Genomic DNA, 19,702 nt, shown 5'->3' on the forward strand with positions numbered 1-19,702 from the left:
TCCCGTTCTAGTTTCATCCCTTTCTGGAGAAGAATGAATATTGGAATATTTCACTAAAAAAACTATACTTGGACCAAAATGGAGAGATAAAAGCAGATCTGGGCATTGTCTATTACTTGATTCTCCCCAAGGAGGATCCCAGGAGAGAGACTCTGGCATATTTGATAAGACAGACACTTTCTATCAACCAAGATGCTCTTTCACGGCTAAAGTTGCTGAATAAGGTGGGAGAAATTTTGTCTTTTCTCTGTTTTCCAAAGTCTGAGGTCCCATTTCAAGTGGGGAAAGCCTAGAGTCTCCAGGGTGGTTGGCCTTCCATGCCAGTTGGTGTCATCTAATGGAAGTTCTTCAAGAGACAGGACCTAAGTGGAGCAGCTTTGCCATGTTTTATGGAAATCTTTCAAGATCTTAATGGTCAGAGGTTTCTTTTTCATCATAGTTTTATTCTACATTAAAAAAAACTGAGTGAAATAAAATTTTCCTAAACCTTTTACAGTAAACTTTATTCTCAGTTTTAATATGAATATATTCTCATACTTAAATCTTTTTTCTGCAATTCCATCACTCCAGACCTTATTAAATAGAAAAGTACTTTATTGTAATGTTCAATTCCAAAACCAAAAGGGAGGAATTAAATGAAGTATCTGCCAGTTATTATACCTCCTGCATCTGTTTAGAAGAAGTCAGAGATTTCATATAAACCTTAGTGAAGACCAGAGGCTAATTGTCTCCTGCCATTTTTACCTACATTTTCTATAGATGGAGAGTCCTAACGTATTTCCTAACACATTCTATTTTTCTACTTAGTCTCTGCCTGAGTCCAAATGTGTGGAAAGTTGTCACCCTGGATTTGTCAAGAGGGCTCGAGAAGGAGAGCCAGTTTGCTGCTATGACTGCATTCCTTGTCCGGAGGGGACCTTCTCCACTCAGGAAGGTGGGTCACCCTGAGGAAAATGGGAGGCTTGGTGGAACTGGATCCATCCAGAACATTTTCATGGAAGTGCAAGTTAAAAGGCAGGAGCAAACCATTTTTTTCTTTATTTTTAACCTACACAATTTCTTATCTAAAAGACTTAAATCAAAAAGACTTTGAAGGACAGCTGGGAAGAGATGGGAGGAGGGGATGGAAGACTGGTCAATCTTTACTAACAGCAGAGGAAATATCTCTTCTGCTTTTTAGTTTGGAGAAGTCCTGCTAAGTTTACCTTTCGGGGACCATCTGAGATCTTTGAAACGATGAATTCCTTCATCTCCACCTTCTGAAAGACCTGGCAATTCACTGTATGTTGGCCTCCCCTTGAGGATCACTGAGAAGATCCATCATGTGGTGTTGTAGATAGTGTTGGGGGGAATTCCTTACACAAACATTCTGCCCATCATATCGATCCATCGATCAATGAAAATAGAGTGGAAAGGACCTTGGAGGTCTTCTAGTCCAGCCCCCTGCTCAAATAGGAGAACCTATACCCATGAAGGAGAAGCTTTTTGGCCAACCGAGTGACCAAAGCAGAACATTGGAAACTCAAAGACTAGCTGGCCAGCGTGAACATGCCTGTTTTGGCCATTTTTGGGGCCATTTTCTGGCTGTTTCTGGCTGTTTTTCAGGTCATTTATGGTCCGAAAAACAGCATGAAAATTGTCTTTCTTTTGGCTGTTTTCTGGACCATTTTCCAGGCTGTTTTCAGGCTGTTTCTCAGGGCTCCACTGCCTGCACTGGAAATCAGAAGATCAGCTGGCAATGGCACAGATTCCCAGAGTGAGGGCTCTGCGTGCCACCTCTGACACCCGTGCCGTAGTTTGCCATCATGGATCTATATCATTTCAGACAAGTGACTGTCCAATATCTTCTTAAAAACCTCCAATATTGAAGAACACAAAACCTCTGGAGCCCAGTTGTTCCACTGGTTAATTGTTCTCACTGTTAGGAAGTTTTTCCTTAATTGCATATTGCTTCCAGATGTTATAGGATACTCTAGGCATTCTCCAAGTCCCTTTAACTTCCATGGGGCAGGACTCAGGATGTTTGGCTAAAAGATTATATGATTCATTATTAACCTCTAATAATGTAGGTTCCTATGAAGATTCTACACACTACACAGAAAATAATTAATATCATATGAGTCCCCTCAACTTTATATACCTAGCTACATTTTTAAAAATACCCTTCTTAGCTCTTTTTAATGAAATAGTTCAAATATACTTATTGGAAAATGTTCCTGGAATTAGGTGTTGTCCAAAAAAATATCTACTGTAATGTAAAAAATCTATAAAAGTAATATTGCTTTTTCTTTTTTAGATACTAAAAATTGCACAAGGTGTCCAGATGATAAATATCCTAATGAGCACAGAGTCCAATGTATCCCCAAAGTTATAACCTTCCTGTCTTATGAAGACTTTCTGGGCATCATTCTGGTCTCTTTTGCCCTACTGTTGTTCTTAATCACAGACCTTGTTTTAATCATCTTCATCAAATACCGAGAAACCCCCATTGTCAAAGCCAACAACCGGGACCTCTCCTACATCCTCCTGGTCTCCCTCCTGCTTTGCTTCTTGTCTTCTTCTCTCTTCATTGGTCAACCAAGGAAAGCCACCTGCCTTCTCCGACAGACAGTTTTCAGCATCATCTTCTCAGTTGCTGTTTCTTCACTCTTGGCCAAAACCATCACGGTGGTGCTGGCTTTCCTGGCCACAAAACCAGGAAACCAAATGAACAGATGGTTGGGGAAGAGCTTGGCCAACTCCATCATCCTGTCTTGTTCTGCTGTCCAAATTGTCATCTGCTCCATCTGGCTGGGAGTTTCTCCCCCCTTCCCTGAGTCTGACCTCTACTCCCAGCATGGAGAGATCATCCTGCAATGCAACGAAGGGGCTGTTGCCATGTTCTACGTCACCCTCAGCTACATGGGCTTCCTGGCTGCCATCTGCTTCACGGTGGCTTTCCTGGCCAGGAATTTGCCTGGGGCCTTCAACGAAGCCAAGCTGATCACCTTCAGCATGCTGGTCTTCTGCAGTGTCTGGGTGACTTTTGTGCCCACCTACCTGAGCACCAAAGGGAAATACATGGTGGCAGTTCAGGTCTTCTCCATCCTGGCCTCCAGTGCTGGTCTACTGGGCTGCATCTTCATCCCCAAGTGCTACATTATCCTTCTGAGGCCAGACCTGAACACAAAGGAGCATCTCACAGCCAGAACAAATGTAAAAACATGACATATAATACCATTGTGACAGTGGAAAATTGTTAATGTGACGTTCATTTGATTTCCATTTAGATAGTATGCAGAAGTCAAAGAAAACCCAATCTATATGTTTCAAAATGGGAAGTTATTGAATGATGAGTATTCTTGCAGCCCCATCCTCTTTCAATAAATCTTGCTAAAGAGATCTTCGTAAAATTCAGAGGAATTCAGCTGTTTAGCAACAGCTACTGAATGTGAAAGCTTATAGAAAATAATGTTGGCACTTGTTACTATTGACAGCAGCTAAAAGTGTTTGTGAGAGAGAATAAGTAGGAAAAGAGGTCAGGATGAAGCTGTTGGGACCAAGTACCAGCCTGGTTCCCTGATCCTCTATGTGAGAATGCCAGAATGATGTGAAATGATGTGTTTATTGGTTCTCAGCTTGGAAGGAAAATCTTCATCCCGCTTATATAATTCTTCCTTCTTTGGGATTTCAGTTTAGGATTATTATTTTTTGTTTCTGTACTTTGCACCAAAATAAAAAAATGAAGTAAATTTAAAAAATAAAGTTTCAATTGAAATTTCCACTGTGGTTTTTTTCTTTCAAGCAGAGAAATAAAATAGCAGTTTTCAGATCTTTTAATTTTCCACTCTACAATTTCTGCCTGAAGCATTTTTTCTGCTCATCTTCCAAGCTTGTCTTGTCTGTGAAGGGCTGGAGAAGATGTGCAGAGAAAAAGGACCTTGAGACTCTCCCCAGGAGATTGAAGGGATCCTGTCTAAAGACAGGTTACAAAAGTTCAGTGCTGCATAATATTCCTCCAGGTCCAAGAAGGGGGTGAATAAGGGTGGGAATCAGTGGTGAGATTCAAGTAATTTAACAACCTGCACTAATAATTTATTCTAATAACCAGTTGGTCAAACTGCTCAGAAAATTAATAACCAGTGGTGCAAACTGGCTGAATCTCACCACTCGTGGGAACATATAGATTTATGGAAGAGGCACCCATGGAAACTGTTCTGTTTTCCAATCACACGGATTGCTGATCAATTGGGAATCAATGTTTAGGTCTCAAAATGGCTCCTAATAGCAAATGGAATCCCTTTGCCACGTCCATTTTAAGGAGATTTAAAAAAGCTCTGATGGATGAAATGAAGGTTACTCCAAGATGTGCAGTGACCACACAAATACCTCTGGTTCTCCCACAAGCAGAAGGTGCAGATTTATGGCTTTGCCCAACATGGAACAGGCATTTTCCCTCTTTCACTTCCCTCCATCTCACCCAGGGTTGGGCTACTGCCTGGACAGGGGGAAAATACAGTGGGGTGGTAAAAATGGAGCTCCACCCAATTTGCAGTGAAAGATGTTGAAATAAAATGCAGAGTGTCCTGCATAAACCACGCCCACAGTGTGGTAGTAAAAATTGTGGTAGCCCTTCACTAATTTCACCACATAGGATTGGACACTCAGCCATGTTACATTCTAGGTGTTGTGGTTAGCTCTGGCCCAGCTCCTGCCCCAAGGACTGTGGATGTGGGGGAGACATCCACATGCCGCAGGCCTGTTTTGCTCCTGGTGGAATCTGCTGATGAAGGCTCCTCTGACCAAGAAGACATGAGTGACAGAGAGGAGGAGAGTGTGGCAGACAGCTCAGAAGGAGATCAATTATCTAGCTCCTCCTTGGATTCGGAACAAGAGTTAATGATACAGCTACGCATGAGGAGAGCGATGCATAGGCAGCAACAACTGAGAGATTATTATCAAAGAAAATGAGGCCACCTGTGGTTAGGTGGGGCTGTGGTAATTAGTGAGGCTGCTATAAATAGCAGCCTGTGGGTTTGGCCATTGTGGAGAATTATCTGATTGTTGTGTTTCATGCCTGCCTTGCTGACTTCGACCTTTGTGTACTGATTTTCCCCCGCTTTGAAACTCAACCAGAGCAAAGTGAAAGAAGAAGGACTGTGAATTGCCTCACAGCTGCAAGCTAAGTATCTCAGAACTGATAAGGGACTTGTACAAATTACCAGTTTGTTTGGAGACGAGTGCTCTTTGCTATACAAAACGAGGGCTTAGTTCATTTGGATTTTTCGCTATAAAGAACATTGTTTTGAATTGTCAAACTTGTGTGTGTCTGACATTTGTATCTGTGAATTTTCGGGAGGATTCTACCAGAGACCTCGACAGAACACTAGGGATCCCCAATTCTGGTATCCCACATTAATCTGAGAATTTTTTTTGCAAGTTTCATAGTCCTAATCCAAAAGCACAAAGGCAGGAGAAAAATGAAGTGTGAATGATTATGTGAACCAAAATACATAAAAGATGCTGCAAGCTGTGAAAACAGAGAACATTATAAAAACAACAGAAAGAAAGGCAGAATATAAGGAAAAAGAGCTGGTTGTCAGATTAAATAAATGGAAAACCAAAGCTTTGCATGGACAGCACTTGAAAAAAATGTGATGACAATCTTACATGAGCATGGCTTAAGATGGGAACCATCAAGAAAGAAACAGAAGGTTTAATATTCGCTGCTCAAGAACAAGAACGACAAATTAATGCAATTTATTTGTTTGTTTGTTTGTTTGTTTATTGGATTTGTATGCCACCCCTCTCCGTAGACTCGGGGCGGTTAACAACAGTAATAAAAACAGCATATAACAATCCAATATTAAAACAGTTAAAAACCCATTATTATAAAAACCAAACATACATACAGACATACCATGCATAAAATTGTAAATGCCTAGGGGGAAAGAGTATATCAATTCCCCCATGCCTGGCAGCAGAGGTGGGTTTTAAGAAGCTTACGAAAGGCAAGGAGGGTGGGGGCAATTCTAATTTCTGGGGGAAATTGGTTCCAGAGGGCCGGGGCCGCCACAGAAAAGGCTCTTCCCCTTTGTCCCACCAAGCGACATTGTTTAGTGAAGGAAAAGATACAGAAATCCACTGACAATCCAAACTGACAAGTTTGCAACGACAAAGTTGAAACTATTTCATACTTAATATGTGAGTGCAGCAATATCATGCAAACTGATTATAAAGCTAGACATATTCGAGTTGCTAAATTAGTCCACTGGTCATTGTGTTGTGTACTCCCTTTCAGCCTGAGGAATGCTCAGACTCGGTGGAGGAGGGTGATTTAGAGATTGTAAATTTACCTGATTTAGCGACAGATGGCAATATTAATGGTGACCGTGGAGCTAATGACATAGACATGAGTTCAGATGAATCAAATGGGGGAGATGATAGGTGGATGGATCCCCATTTTAGACGTTATCAGAGACGCTTAGAAGAAAGAGGGAGGAGATATTAGAGTTAGAGAGAGAGGAATTAATTAATCAATTATCTCACATCTGGGTGTAAACAGAAGAAGAAGCTGATTCCGTTCAATGATTTTGATGCCTTACTGAGGATTAGACATCAAGGTGGACTTTGGCCAAACTGGAAAACAGACTGGAAAACATGCAAACTTTTGAATATGTACCACGCTATACATCCACGAAGTGACATAGACAAGATGTACCTGCCAAGAAAAATAGGAGGCAGAGGGCTCTTGCAAATCCATCAAACTGTAGAAGAAGAAAAACGAAGTTTGAATGATTATGTGAACCAAGGTACAGAAAAATGGCTGCAAACTGTGAAAACATGAACATTATATAAAACAACAGAAACAAAGGCAGAATAGAACAGAGTTCCAGGCAGAGAAGAAGCCCCAGTTGGTTCTTCAGGCCAAGATTGAAGAGGGGCTTGTCAAGGGGGAGAGAAAGCCCCAGGGAGGCTTCCATCCACGGACACCTCTGGAAAAGCCAGGTGTTGGCTCCTCTCTTTCCCTCCAGCCAGAAGGACCTTGGAAGGAAGGAATGGGGGGGGGGGGGGGGCATCAGTTTGAGAAACTAACAGGGGCTGCCAGATCCCCACCACCCCCATTGACTCTGTCAACCACAAGGGAGGAGGAAGGAAGGAAGGAAGGAAGGAAGGAAGGAAGGAAGGAAGGAAGGAAGGAAGGAGACCCATCAGGAGAAGAGGGAAATCAGAGGATACTTTAGAGCTGGGATGAGACAAAGATCAGACACCAGGACATGGCATGAAACAAGCAGTTAGTGGGAGTCCTCGACTTACGACCACAACTGAACCCAACAGGGGATCCTGACCCACAGAAAGAAAGAGGGAGATTCCAACACAATTGGGGTGGAGGGGCAGGAAATCTGAAGAGGCTGCTTCGTCCAGACGTCCGAGAGAGAGAGAGATGCGTGTTTGGAGGAAGGAAATCGCCTTTCCCGAGAGAGCCCAGTGGAGGATTCCCCCGGGAAGATTAGAGGATCTAGGGAGAGGATCTGGCAGGATTAGATCCCTGCAGATCCTCTCCTCTTTCTGGTTCAGCTGAGGGTTTTCCATAGCTTCCCTTCGGATTGGGGGGTTTTCTGTGACCCACAATCTTCCCTGGCTGTGGGGCGCCTCTCCCCTCTTCTCCTCCAGCGCAGCGCCTCTTCCTGCGGTAGAAATCTTCTCTGGGAAATGGAACCCACTGCAGCCCCTCCTGCATGATGGATGGATGGGGGAGGGCAGGAGGAAGTCCACCCTCCCCTCCAGGGCTGCCATGACCCCCCTTGAGCTGCGGCCCCCCAAGACTGAGAATATCCACCCTCCCTCCCCTTCCCCCCGCTTCTCTCTCTGCCCCAGAACTCGTCTCCCTCGGGTGAAGTCCAGGGAGACTCTGCCCGGAGACCGATGACGCTGAAGAAAGGGGGATTCCCATTGGTCCTTCCGCTTTTCTGGGCCCTCCCTATTCCGAGGTTCGAGGCAAACGCTCCCACCCACATGCAGCCCCTCCGTCTCTGGGGCTGAGCGGCCGCATCCTCTCCCTCCCTTCCGAAAGAGCCGCGGGGGGCTTCGGGGGTTCCTCGCACAACGGGGCTGGGTTGTAGGCGGCCTTTCTCGGCCCCTCCGGCGTTTCTGCGGCCGGGCGTCGCCTGAAGCCCCCTTCGCTTTGCCCAGAGGGGGAACCGGTGGGGAATCCCACTGCCTGAACTATAGGGATCCCGGAGACCCTGAGAATGAGTTTTTCAGCCCTTCCCTTCCACTCCTTTCCCTTCTATCTTCCTTTCGATTCTTTCTCTTTTCCCTTTCTTTTCTTTTCCTCTTTATTCCACACTTTTCCTCCCCCCTCTTTCCCCCTTTCTCGTTTCTTTACAACTTTTATTTTCTATTTTATGCCACGATAATAAAAATAATAAAAAGGAACCTCTGTGTGTGTGTGTGTGTGTGTGTGTGCAGCCAGATGCTCTCCAGCCCCAGAGGAAGAATCCGCGGTTCTGCATGGAGGGGGGGGGGCGGGTTTCGCGAGGAAACGTTTATCTCGGCCGTTGGAGGTGGGAGGGGACAGAATGAGGGACAGCACCAATGGGAATTCTCCCTGCTTGAGCGTCACCGGCTTCTGGGCAGAGTCCTCTGTGGCTTCACCTGAATGAGGAGAGAGAGATGCGGAGAGAGGGGGAAGGGGGAGGGAGGGGGGATCTTGGCTTCTTCTCTGGGCGGAACTCTCTCCTCCAGGGGATGAAGTCGAGGGAGAGTCTGCCCGGAGACCGGTGACGCTGCAAAAGGAAGAATTCACATTGGTCCTCGTCCTTGCTGACTGCTCCCAATTCCTACTTTCGAGGAAGCCCATTCTGGGCTCAGCAGCCTTTCGACGACCCATTCGGTTGGCGAAGAGAGGGAACCGGCGGGGAATCCCAAGGGATCCACAGCATCTTGAGACAGGTCGTTTTCTCGGAGGGCGGGGCGACCGTCAGAAGGGGAGGGGGAGGCAGGGCGGGGCCAGGCAGGGGAGGCCAGAAGGAGGGGCCAGGGCCAGGCAATTCAGCAAAATTAAAACCGAATAAATCCCACCACTCCTCCCTTCCCTGTATTTTCTCTTCCTTCCTTCCTTTCCTTCTTCCTCCTCCTCCTCTCTCTCTCTTTCTTCTTCTATCTCCATCCTCATTTCATTTAGCCCAAGAGCTTTCCAAGGCCTTTTACTCCCCGTTTTTTCTATTGATTCCACATACTTTTTTAAAAATAAAAATAAAAAACATTTTTATTTAATAATTCTAAAAACATATAAATACAAATATACATATGTACAAAACCAACTTTCAAAAGACACCACATGACATTACATAACACAAGAAGACCCAAACAGTAAAAATTAATACCAGTAATGCATACATTTTAGTAGTAACATAGTTCAACCAAAGCTTACAAGGTTTGCTAATACTTTTATCTTATCAATAATATTTCTACACTCAAAGCTTTCCGGAGAACTTGGTACCTGGATCTTGTCCATCACCTTAATAGACAACCATTCTTCAGCAGGAAGGCAGATGGTGGGGCTTCCATCAATTGCTATTATACCTACCTATACTGTCCCCAAAGCTATTGTTATATGCTAAATAATAATTAATATATTAATTAAAATGCAGCGGGTTATCCCTAAACTCTCATGAAGTTGCTTAAATATGTATGGAGAGCATTACTGCCTTTTACTTTGTAAGAGTATCAGGAGTTCAGTTTTGATTTATTCTGATACCCTTCTTGGTGAAATCCATTTCAACAGCAGCAAGTCCCTCCCTTTTGAACACCTACATTATCCTTAAAGTGTGCAGACTTTTTAGTCTTTTGATATAAAAGACAACTCAACTTGGACAAAATGAACTAGCAGAAGACCCTCACTGAGTCAAAGACCTTGGAGTACTCATTTCCAATGACCTACGTACCAGAGCCCACTGCAACAGCATTGCCAAAAAAGCACTAAAAGTCACAAACTTAATTCTATGCAGCTTCTTCTCTAGAAACAGCAATCTACTAACCAGAGCATACAAAACATTTGTCAGACCAATTCTTGAATACAGCTCACCTGTATGGAATCCACACTGCATAACTGACATTAATACAATTGAAGGAGTCCAGAAATACTTCACAAGAAGAGTCCTCCACTCCTCCTCACACAACAAATTACCTTACTCCTCCAGACTTCAATTACTATGTTTAGAAAATTTACAGCTACACCGCCTCCAAACTGATTTAACTGTTGTTCATAAAATCATACATCACAATGTACTCCCTGTTAGTGACTACTTCACCTTTAAAAACAACAACACAAGAGCACGCAATAGATACAAACTAAATGTAAATCACTCCAAACTAGACTGCAGAAAGTACGATTTCAGCAATAGAGTGGTCAACGGCTGGAATTCACTGCCAGACTCTGTTGTTTCCTCCCCCAATTCAAAAATCTCCAACCTTACATTATCTACAATAGACCTCTCCCCTATACTAAGAGGTCTGTAAGGGGCGTGCATAAGTGCACCTTTGTGCCTACCTTTCCTATGCTAATGTTTTTTTATATTTTCTACCTCTACTTTATACTTATATTATGTTAAACATACTACAATACTAATATATTTATATGACAAATAAATTAAATAAATAAATAAATAAATAAATAAAATGAATAAACTTGTTAGAAGCGTCCTACAATATGTGCTCATGTATGTTAGATGGCAGGTGACTCAGATGTTTTATTTTCCTTTTCTGTGGGATCTTTTGTGCTATGAAATGCACAGGAAAGAAGAGAAGGAAGCTTTACATTGTATTCCTTCTTTTGCTTACAGGAGAATACTGAGGGTGTATTCAACAAAACTTGTGCTATCAGCTACAGCTCCTATCAAAATATCTTCCCCATCTGGACTCTGGTGCTTTTCGTCCCTATATCCTGCCAGCTCCCTTTCAGGCAAATTCTCAACAAAGGCAAAAAATAGGAGGAAAATATTGGTTGCAGAAATGACCAATGGACATAGTTCAGGATTTGCTGCTCTGTAAATGTGGGTTTTGTAATGAGTCTTAAAGGAACATCCCACCTGTTTGTCTGAGGTTCTTTTTGAAATAGGAACTTGAGGCCAATCAAAAGACTCTTTTCCAAGGAACCAGTGAAGAGAGAAATCAGTGAAACACTGCTGCTGCTGCTGCCCTGTTGGTTATTGCTCCTTATAAGGTATCTCTAAATTCAGCTACATTTAGAAGAAAAGAACCCTAATCTGGCAAAGACAAACACATCTGAGAAAGAATGCAAATATGGAGTCTTGAAGACTTATGGAACGTTGCTCTTCTGACTAGTTGAAGCTCCCTTCTCTTAAGTAGAAATAAGAGGAAAAATATTAGCCACTTTTATTCTGTCCAGTCATTTTTATGCCCTATTTGGACAAAACCCCAACCCTAAGATTTTTTCCTCTTCTTTCTTTCTTTTAAAATTTAAAAGATATCCCTACTTCCTTTTGCGATTTTTCTTTATCTTTCTATATTTCATCCCTTGTCCACTATTTCTCCCCTGTGCCTTGAAGAATTTGTTTTATTAAGATGCTTATTAAATAGTTTTCAATTCCACTGGATCTCTGCTTTTTAAATGCTTGACTTTTATATGTATGATCCAAGTTTTCCGACTTTTCATTCATCATAGGTTTGCTTTAATAAACAATTTTTAAAATATTTGTAATCTTTTATGTCCTTAGTTTTAGTTTTCAGGTTTTTCTCCATTCTCTCAGCTCATTATCAAAAAGATCATATTTGCATACAGCATGCAAAATTTAGTGTATTAACACTTTGTTTGCATAAACAGGAATTATCCAAATAACATTAGCTTTCAGACTAATCCCTAGCCTGATCTACTGCAAAGAGTTGTGTAAGCTAAAAACCAAAAATCCCCATACTGTACTAGTATAGGCTATTTTATATTAAGGAATATAAATAACCTTAGGGAAATATGACCTGGTTCATCCATAGTTTTTATAGGTAGGTTTTAGAAAAATTAAAAGATGACGGGTGAAAAGATTTTTTTCTTCTTTTCTTAAATATGGATTTTCCCCCTTTCCCTTCATTTTTTAAAGGGAATGCTTATTTTTCCCAAATCAGATGGGGTTCTCCAATAGATCAACATGCATGCATACATACATATTGTATTTCCCTGAAAATAAGACCTTGTCTTATATTTTTTGAATCCTAAAATATGCACTTGGCCTTATTGCCATGCACTCAAAAGGCCAACATTGGCCATATGATCAGGAGATGTCTTATTTTGGGGGAAGCGTGTAGAAAAGGAGGGCAAATTGAAGGCTCAGAGAATTCTGAGAAAAGTCCATAAATATTGCACTTTCTTCTAATACTAGAACTTGAAGCATTGTATAATTATTATAGTATCTTATTTATTCCGTTTGATTTATGTGGCCATCCACTAGTTATACAACTTTGGTTAACTAACATCCAGTTAAAAAACAGATTAAAACCTATGACCTGTAAAAATTGGGGCTTGTTTTAAAGGTGTATTTTTATGACTTAATTATCCTGCCTCCAAGCATTTGAGGGCACATTGAAAAGACTGTGCATTAAAAACCCATAATTACTGAAAAGCAGTTGTTTACGTTCTAAAATTTAAAATAAAAATAAAAAACCAAGCAAAACTGCCCACAGGTTTACTGCTGGCACGGTTGTATCTACATCTGGAAGAGTTTTGAGGGTGCTACCAAAGCAGCTGTCAAGTAAACTAAACACGAGACTCAAATTATAGCCTTGATTGTTTTTGATTACTTTTGAACACGTCACAAAAATTCATTTCACAAAGGAAGGACGGAGAAGAGAGGGCACCTTCCCACGAATCCCCCCTCCCTCCCCGGCGCTCCTGGGAGAGACCCCACCCCACCCTGTCGAAGGGAATCACCCCCTCCTCAGTTAAACGGGGGCCCTCTCTCAGGTCTGAGCGGAGACTGGGGAAGGCAAAGCATCCACGCCGGCCCTCCCCCCCCGTCTCCTGAAGAATGTGGTGCTGCCTCTGAGCACGGGCACAGCGCGCGCCGTTCTACCCCCACCAACCATCTGTTGGGCCAACTGACCTGGGAAGATGGCGGCTGATGGTAAACCGGAAGCCGGCAACGCCATGTCTGCCTCAGGGTCGCCCTCTCCAAACTCTCTTTCCGGCAGCGCTGTGGGAGGCCTGGCCGGTGGCGGAGAGTGTCTTAAAAGACATGCCAAGCTAGCGCGCAGGCCAATGGCGCAACCTGAGGAAATACGTCCCTGAGGCGAGGGGGGGCCGCTCAGGGGACGTACAGGGATCCCTCCCGCCTCATCCAGGAGTCCTCCATTGAGCTCCCTTATAAAAGGAGCAGCAACAGTGTTGGGACGGAGTGGAGGAAGGCACTCCGATTAAAATGGCATCACCAGGGTCTTGTTGGCCATGTTGGGGGGAACGAAAGGATTGAGCTGCGCAGGCCTCATGTTTCTCAAGCGACCGAAAGACTCCCCGCCCGGTTTGCCCAAGGGGGAGGGGGGCTTCAGTGTTAACCGGCGCGAATTTTCCATGTCATAGATACTTCCCCGAAACGCAAAAGTTTCTCCGAGCTTGTGTGAAGTGACACTGCTCCCACTCCCCTCTTGATATCGGACGGCCAAATCCCAGAAGAGAAGAACAAGAAGCGATAAAGTGTATTATGGGTGGGGGCTTTAAAATCCTGCCTTGGAAAACGCCGATGCGTGCCGATTTCTCCGTCCAGCACAACAGCCTCGTCTTCCAAAATCCAAGCCAGGTTTTGTCTCGGACCTTCTCTGCCCGCCTTCAGCCCAACAGAGCCCACCCCTCCTCCCGGGAGGTTTCTCTGCTGGTCTCAAGCCATCCTTGTTTTGGTTTCCGCCGCCGGCCAGGCGCCCTTCGAAGCTTTCCAGGCGGGCCACAGCGCCTCCTCCCGGCCCGTCGCTGCAGTGCAGCCAACGGCAGAGACCTAGCAAGCGGCCGGCTTTGCAATAAAAAAAAAAAGCTTCGGACACCCCTCCCAGTTTGTTTTTGTCGTTGCGAGGGTGGGTGGGGGCTCTCTCTCCTTTGCAAGGGCTGTTTCCCGGCTGTGACCATCCGCTCCCCCCCCAAACAACCTGACAGGATTTTTTTTCTGTCGCCCCCCCATTTTTGCCCCGTCAAGCGCGTGATAGCGGCGGCTGCACCTTTAAGAGAAGGGAGGGGGCCCTGCTTCTTTCGCTCAGAGAGTTCACGGCATCATACGGGGTTTTGCATCCACTGTGACAGGCAGGGCAGGCAAGTGAAGGCCCATCCGGCCCAGCCAGAGCAAGCCGCCCATCCACCCCCTTCCCCCTTCCGTGACCCTCCGTCTCCATCTCCGAGACCCAGTCATGGGCTGCTGCCCACACGGGGGTGGGGAGCTATGGGTGTAATGAAAATTTTAGCTGACTGACAGGACCACATCTTTTTAAGAAACATTTTAAAAGTTATTTATTTATTTTAATCATTTGCGCATGCGTCGTTGTGCTAGCCAGCAGATCTAACCGGGATGGGGAAAATTGAGGGCGAGGAGAAGGCTGTGTAGTTCAGAGAGAATCAAACAGGCTGCTGTGGCCAAGCAGCACCGCCTTCCGGAGCTGCATAAAGCAAACGGCCAGCCATCAGCTAAGGAGCCTTTTTACTTTGGAGGCAACCGAGAGCTTAGGATCCACTGCGCCTCTCAATTGTGCTCTCTTCGTGGACTGGGAGCAGCCGTGCATGGAGGATACAAGTTGCCTTCTCTTTCCTCACCAGCCCACCCCCCACCCCTCCGTTTCTCTCTTTCTCTTTTTTTTAAACCCTTCCCCCCCATCACCAGTTAGGGCATGCCAGCTAAGATAAGGCTTTTAAAGGAAACACCGCTTTCCCCTCTCAACCCCCGAATCTATGCATTCTTCCCGCGGTGGGGGAAATTAATTAATTGATCAATCAATTAATTGATTGATTAATTGATTGAATAATTCATTCATTCATTCATTAATGAATGAATGAACGAATTAATTAATTAATGAACGAATTAATTAATTAATTAAGGAATTAAGGACGGCGCAGAGTTTCTCCCCGCCCGGCTTCTCTGGCTCTGTCTGCGACCGCCGTTTCGCGCACCTACCTCCCCTATGACCTCAGAAGAAGGCAGAAGATTGGGGGGGGGAGGCTGATGGAGGCCAGCCCCCTCGTGCCAATCAAGGCCACCCTGCGGGCTTTCTCTAGCGCAGCGTTTCCCAACCTTGGTAACTTGAAAACATTTGGACTTCAACTCCCAGAATTCCCCAGCCAGCATTTGCTGGCTGCGGAATTCTGGGAGTTGAAGTCCAAATATCATCAAGTTGCCAAGGTTGGGAAACACTGCTCTAGCGTCTGGATATAGAGCACCGAGGGACGCCCTTCTGCTTCCCCTCAGTTGCCTCCGCGCGTGCCATGTCACTTGCCCGGCGTTGGGCGTTTCTCGCGGGGTCCTTGCCGGCAACCCCTCTTCAGTTTGGATGGGGGTGGATAGTCACCACGGGCATCCAAAATGGAGGCGCTTCCGGCAGGTATCCCTTGAGAAACGCCCGCCGCTGGACAAGTGATACGGTGCGCGCGGTGGCAACTGAGGGGAAGCGGAAGGGCGTGTCCCTGGGCACTCTGTATCCAGACGCTGGAGAAAGCCCGCGGGGGGGCCTTAATCGACGCGAGGGGGCTCACTCCAGCCCCCCCCATCCTGCAGCCCGAGAGATGAAAGCAGGAGAAAAACAGAAATGAAGGTGACAGAAATAATAAAAGTAATAAATAATAATTGCCTGCCCGCTGAAGTGCAGCCGAGTCTCCTCTCCACCCTGGCGCTGGGCCAGGAGCGGGGTCTTGGAGGCGGGGGGGGGGCTCTGGAAAGGGGCTCCCACCAACTGGCCCTCCTTCCGCCCTCTCCTCAGACCAGGGAGGGGCCGTCAGCCCCGAGGCCTCCTCCACAGCCGCTCTCCGCCTTTGCTGCCTCTGCATCGAAACGGGAAAGGTCCTTATTCCAGGCAGTTCCGGGGCTACGTGGAGCGGGCCCTGCGGGGGCCTACAGAGTCTCCCGTTTGCTTTCACTAATGCTCCCTAGCAGGTCCGGAGCCGCCCTGGCATTTCAATGACCCCGTAGTGAAGACGGGGCTCCACAGAGCGGCTGCTAAACTTTCTTCTCCCGAGCCCCTTTCCCCACTTTTAAAAAGGATGCTGGACTGCAAAGGGGCTTTTATGGGGTTCGTTTACTGGCGGTTACTGTTAAAATTGACACATTTTCTACTCCAGATTGTTCGGTGGTATTTTAACTTGATAGGTTTAGGGGAGAGGAAGGGAGGAGGAAGAGAGAGAAAGAAGGAGGAAGGGAGGGAGAGAGAGAAAGAGAGAAAGAAAGAGAGAGAGAGAAAGCAAGAGAGAGAGAAAGAAAAGAATGTATTAATTAGTAAAACTGGATTAGACTTTTAGAACTATATAGAATCACATAGGTAAAATTAATGGAAGATATATATGATAAATAAGGGGTTTATGATATTTACTGTATGGTTTTATGAGTTTGCATTATGAATTTTAAATATACTTGGAAATGCAGAAGATTGATGAAAGTTAATAATAGTAAATGCTAAGTCTACAGAGAGGGGCGACATACAAATCTAATAAATAAGTAAGTAAGTAAGTAAGTGCCTAAAATTAATTGAGCTTGGAAATATTGAATGAAATAGAAAAGTAAATATGGAAATACATTAATTGATGCATTGGTGTTCAGATAGATTTTCATAGTATTACTAGATTACTATAATACTATGATAAATATTTAAGAAATGAAGATTTTAAAGCATGGGTTTATTAATAGTTGTGTTTTTAGTTGTGCTGGTTGTTTTAGTTTGAATAGTAATAGATTTTGGTTTTGTTTTATTATTGATTTCTTTTAATAAAAAAAGAAGGGAATTTTTAATTATTTATTTATACTTATTTATTTATTTATTTTTGACTTCTATGCCGCCCAGTCCCAGAGGGACTGCCACTCAGACACTATACTTTTCCGCTCACACCGCTCTCTCCCTCTCCTATTCTCTGCTATCATTGCTATTTGTGGTTTGTCTTTGTGACTATGCTGTAGAACTGCGTGTTTAAATGGTGGTTTATGTATTTGTAAGCTGAACAAGTAAGCTTGTAGTATTGTATATGTATTGAGAGTTATTCACTGATGTAATTGTGTATGGCTAGCATTGTTTTTGACTTAAGATAGTTGCAAAAATAAATATTTTATACACTGAATGTAACTGAATTGTATGACTGAATCGTTACCTCTGGGTTATCAGCTGGGTATCTACTACTCCACGTTCCCTCTGTATGCTTCTAGCTTTGACCAGTCAGAGGTCACTCTGCATACTTTACAGCACTGACTGACCGGAGCCCCGCCAGCCTGCCCAGGAAGCCCCTCCATCTTGGGACGGCAGTTGAGCCAGACTCTTCCTGGGGAGGGGAGCCCTGCAGGACCCTTGCCTGCCCTCCCTTCCTCCCACAGGCCCCTCTTACTCTTCCCAGGCGCCCAGCAGGGAGACACCGGGCAGCCCTGACAGTCACAGCTGAGCTGACTCGGCCATGGCCAGGGCTCCCCACCTGCAGCTGAGCTTGCCCTGCAGGGGGCCAGGTGGGGCCTCCGTTTGGGGAAAAGGAATCCTCCATCTGAGTATTGTATTGGCAGTTCTGTGTTAGCAAAAACTTCAGAAGAGAAGGATTTAGGGGGTAGTGATTTCTGATAGTCTCCAAATGGGTGAACAGTGCGGTCAGGCGGTAGGGAAAGCAAGTAGGATGCTTGGCTGCATAGCTAGAGGTATAACAAGCAGGAAGAGGGAGATTGTGATCCCGCTGTATAGAGCGCTGGTGAGACCATACTGTGTTCAGTTCTGGAGACCTCACCTACAAAAAGATATGGACAAAATTGAACGGGTCCAAAGACGGGCTACAAGAATGGTGGAAGGTCTTAAGCATAAAACGTATCAGGAAAGACTTCATGAACTCAATCTGTATAGTCTGGAGGACAGAAGGAAAAGGGGGGGACACGATCGAAACATTTAAATATGTTAAAGGGTTAAATAAGGTTCAGGAGGGAAGTGTTTTTAATAGGAAAGCGAACACAAGAACAAGGGGGCACAATCTGAGGTTAGTTGGGGGAAAGATCAAACGCAACGTGAGAAAATATTATTTTACTGAAAGAGTAGTAGATGTTTGGAACAAACTTCCAGCAGACGTGGTTGGTAAATCCACAGTAACTGAATTTAAACATGCCTGGGATAAACATAGATCCATCCTAAGATAAAAATACAGGAAAGAGTACAAGGGCAGACTAGATGGACCATGAGGTCTTTTTCTGCCATCAATCTTCTATGTTTTTATGTTTCTACATAGGGGCAGCGAAGGCAGCAGCAACACCTGCAGCACCTCAGCCATCCCCACCAAGTAGAAGCAACCGGCGACCAAAGCTGAGCTGACAGCCAAACTTCTAGCCGGGCGCAGCAGCAGAAGCTACCAGTGAGCAAATCTTTTGGGTGGTTGTGGTGGGGAGAGCGCAGGTGAGACACAGCACCAGGACAAGGAACCTTTTGGCTGCATGCAAGAAATCTTTCCCCCCTTTCAGCCCAAGAGGCTGCACAGGTGCCATGAGTCTCATGAAGGCTCATTTCTGGCAGAGTTTGGAAGAGAGAAAGATTCCTTGTGTCTCCTTTCTCCGCTGTCCCTCCCCTCCCCACCTGGCACTCCCTTTCACCGGCCGAGATCGGCAGGCCAGATTCGGGGAGCTGGATGCACTGCCACCACCCAGGAAGAGAAGAACATGAGACATGGGCTCCCTCGCAGTCCCTCCCCTCTCTCTCCTTCTCCTGAGTGGCAGCAAAGACCGGCCGAGAAAGAGAAGCAGAGAGCTGCCAGACTCTGGTAAGATGTTCCGGCACAATTTGAGGGTGGCAGATGGGACAGGGGATTCATGTAGGTTGTTGGGGAAAGGGGCCTATTTGGGGGAGGGCTTATTTCAACACATGTCCTGAAATATCCTGTCCCATTTATCAGAATATGTCTTATTATAAGGGAAACATGGTATTATTATTATTATTATTATTATTATTATTATTATTATTATTATTATTATTATCATTATTATTATTAATCATTATCATCATTATCATTATTATTATTCCTTTTACTCATTAATTCAATTCAATTCATTAGACTTGTATGCCGCCCCTCTCCGCCAGCTATCCATCCGACATTGAGTCTGCCCTTATACTATTTCCTGTATTTTATCTTAGGATGGATCTATGTTTATCCCAGGCATGTTTAAATTCAGTTCCTGTGGATTTACCAATCACGTCTGCTGGAAGTTTGTTCCAAGCATCTACTACTCTTTCAGTGAAATAATATTTTCTCATGTTACTTCTAATCTTTCTTACTTAATCAGTTTGGATGATATTGATGCAGTCACATATTAAGGGTGAAATCATTTCAACGTTGTCCTTGCAAACTGGGCAGTTTGGATTGTCAGTGGATTTCTGTATCTTTTCCTTCATGGCAAATTCTTGAGCAGCGAATATTAAACCTTCTGTTTCTTACTTGATGGTTCCCAACTTAAGCCATTCCCATGTAAGGTTGTCATCACATTTTCCTTCAATGTTTTTCAAGTGTTGTCCATGCAAAGCTTTG

The 19,702-nt window shown here is 44.6% G+C and overlaps 1 protein-coding gene and 1 long non-coding RNA gene across 3 annotated transcripts in view; one reads left to right on the forward strand and one right to left on the reverse strand.

Annotated features, from left to right (window-relative positions):
* Positions 1 to 19,702, reverse strand: part of LOC139155192 (vomeronasal type-2 receptor 26-like) — a 123,983-nt gene that overhangs the window by 83,383 nt on the left and 20,898 nt on the right. The window lies entirely within an intron of this gene.
* The window catches only part of LOC139155194 (uncharacterized), a 54,277-nt gene continuing 50,196 nt past the window's right edge, over positions 15,622 to 19,702 (forward strand). For both annotated transcript variants that reach the window (XR_011557044.1, XR_011557043.1), the window contains exons 1-2: positions 15,622 to 15,771; positions 18,416 to 18,940. This is a non-coding gene — a long non-coding RNA (uncharacterized lncRNA). The remainder of the gene's footprint in view (positions 15,772 to 18,415; positions 18,941 to 19,702) is intronic.

Source organism: Erythrolamprus reginae (assembly GCF_031021105.1).
Source record: "Erythrolamprus reginae isolate rEryReg1 chromosome 13 unlocalized genomic scaffold, rEryReg1.hap1 SUPER_13_unloc_6, whole genome shotgun sequence".
NCBI lineage: Eukaryota > Metazoa > Chordata > Lepidosauria > Squamata > Dipsadidae > Erythrolamprus > Erythrolamprus reginae.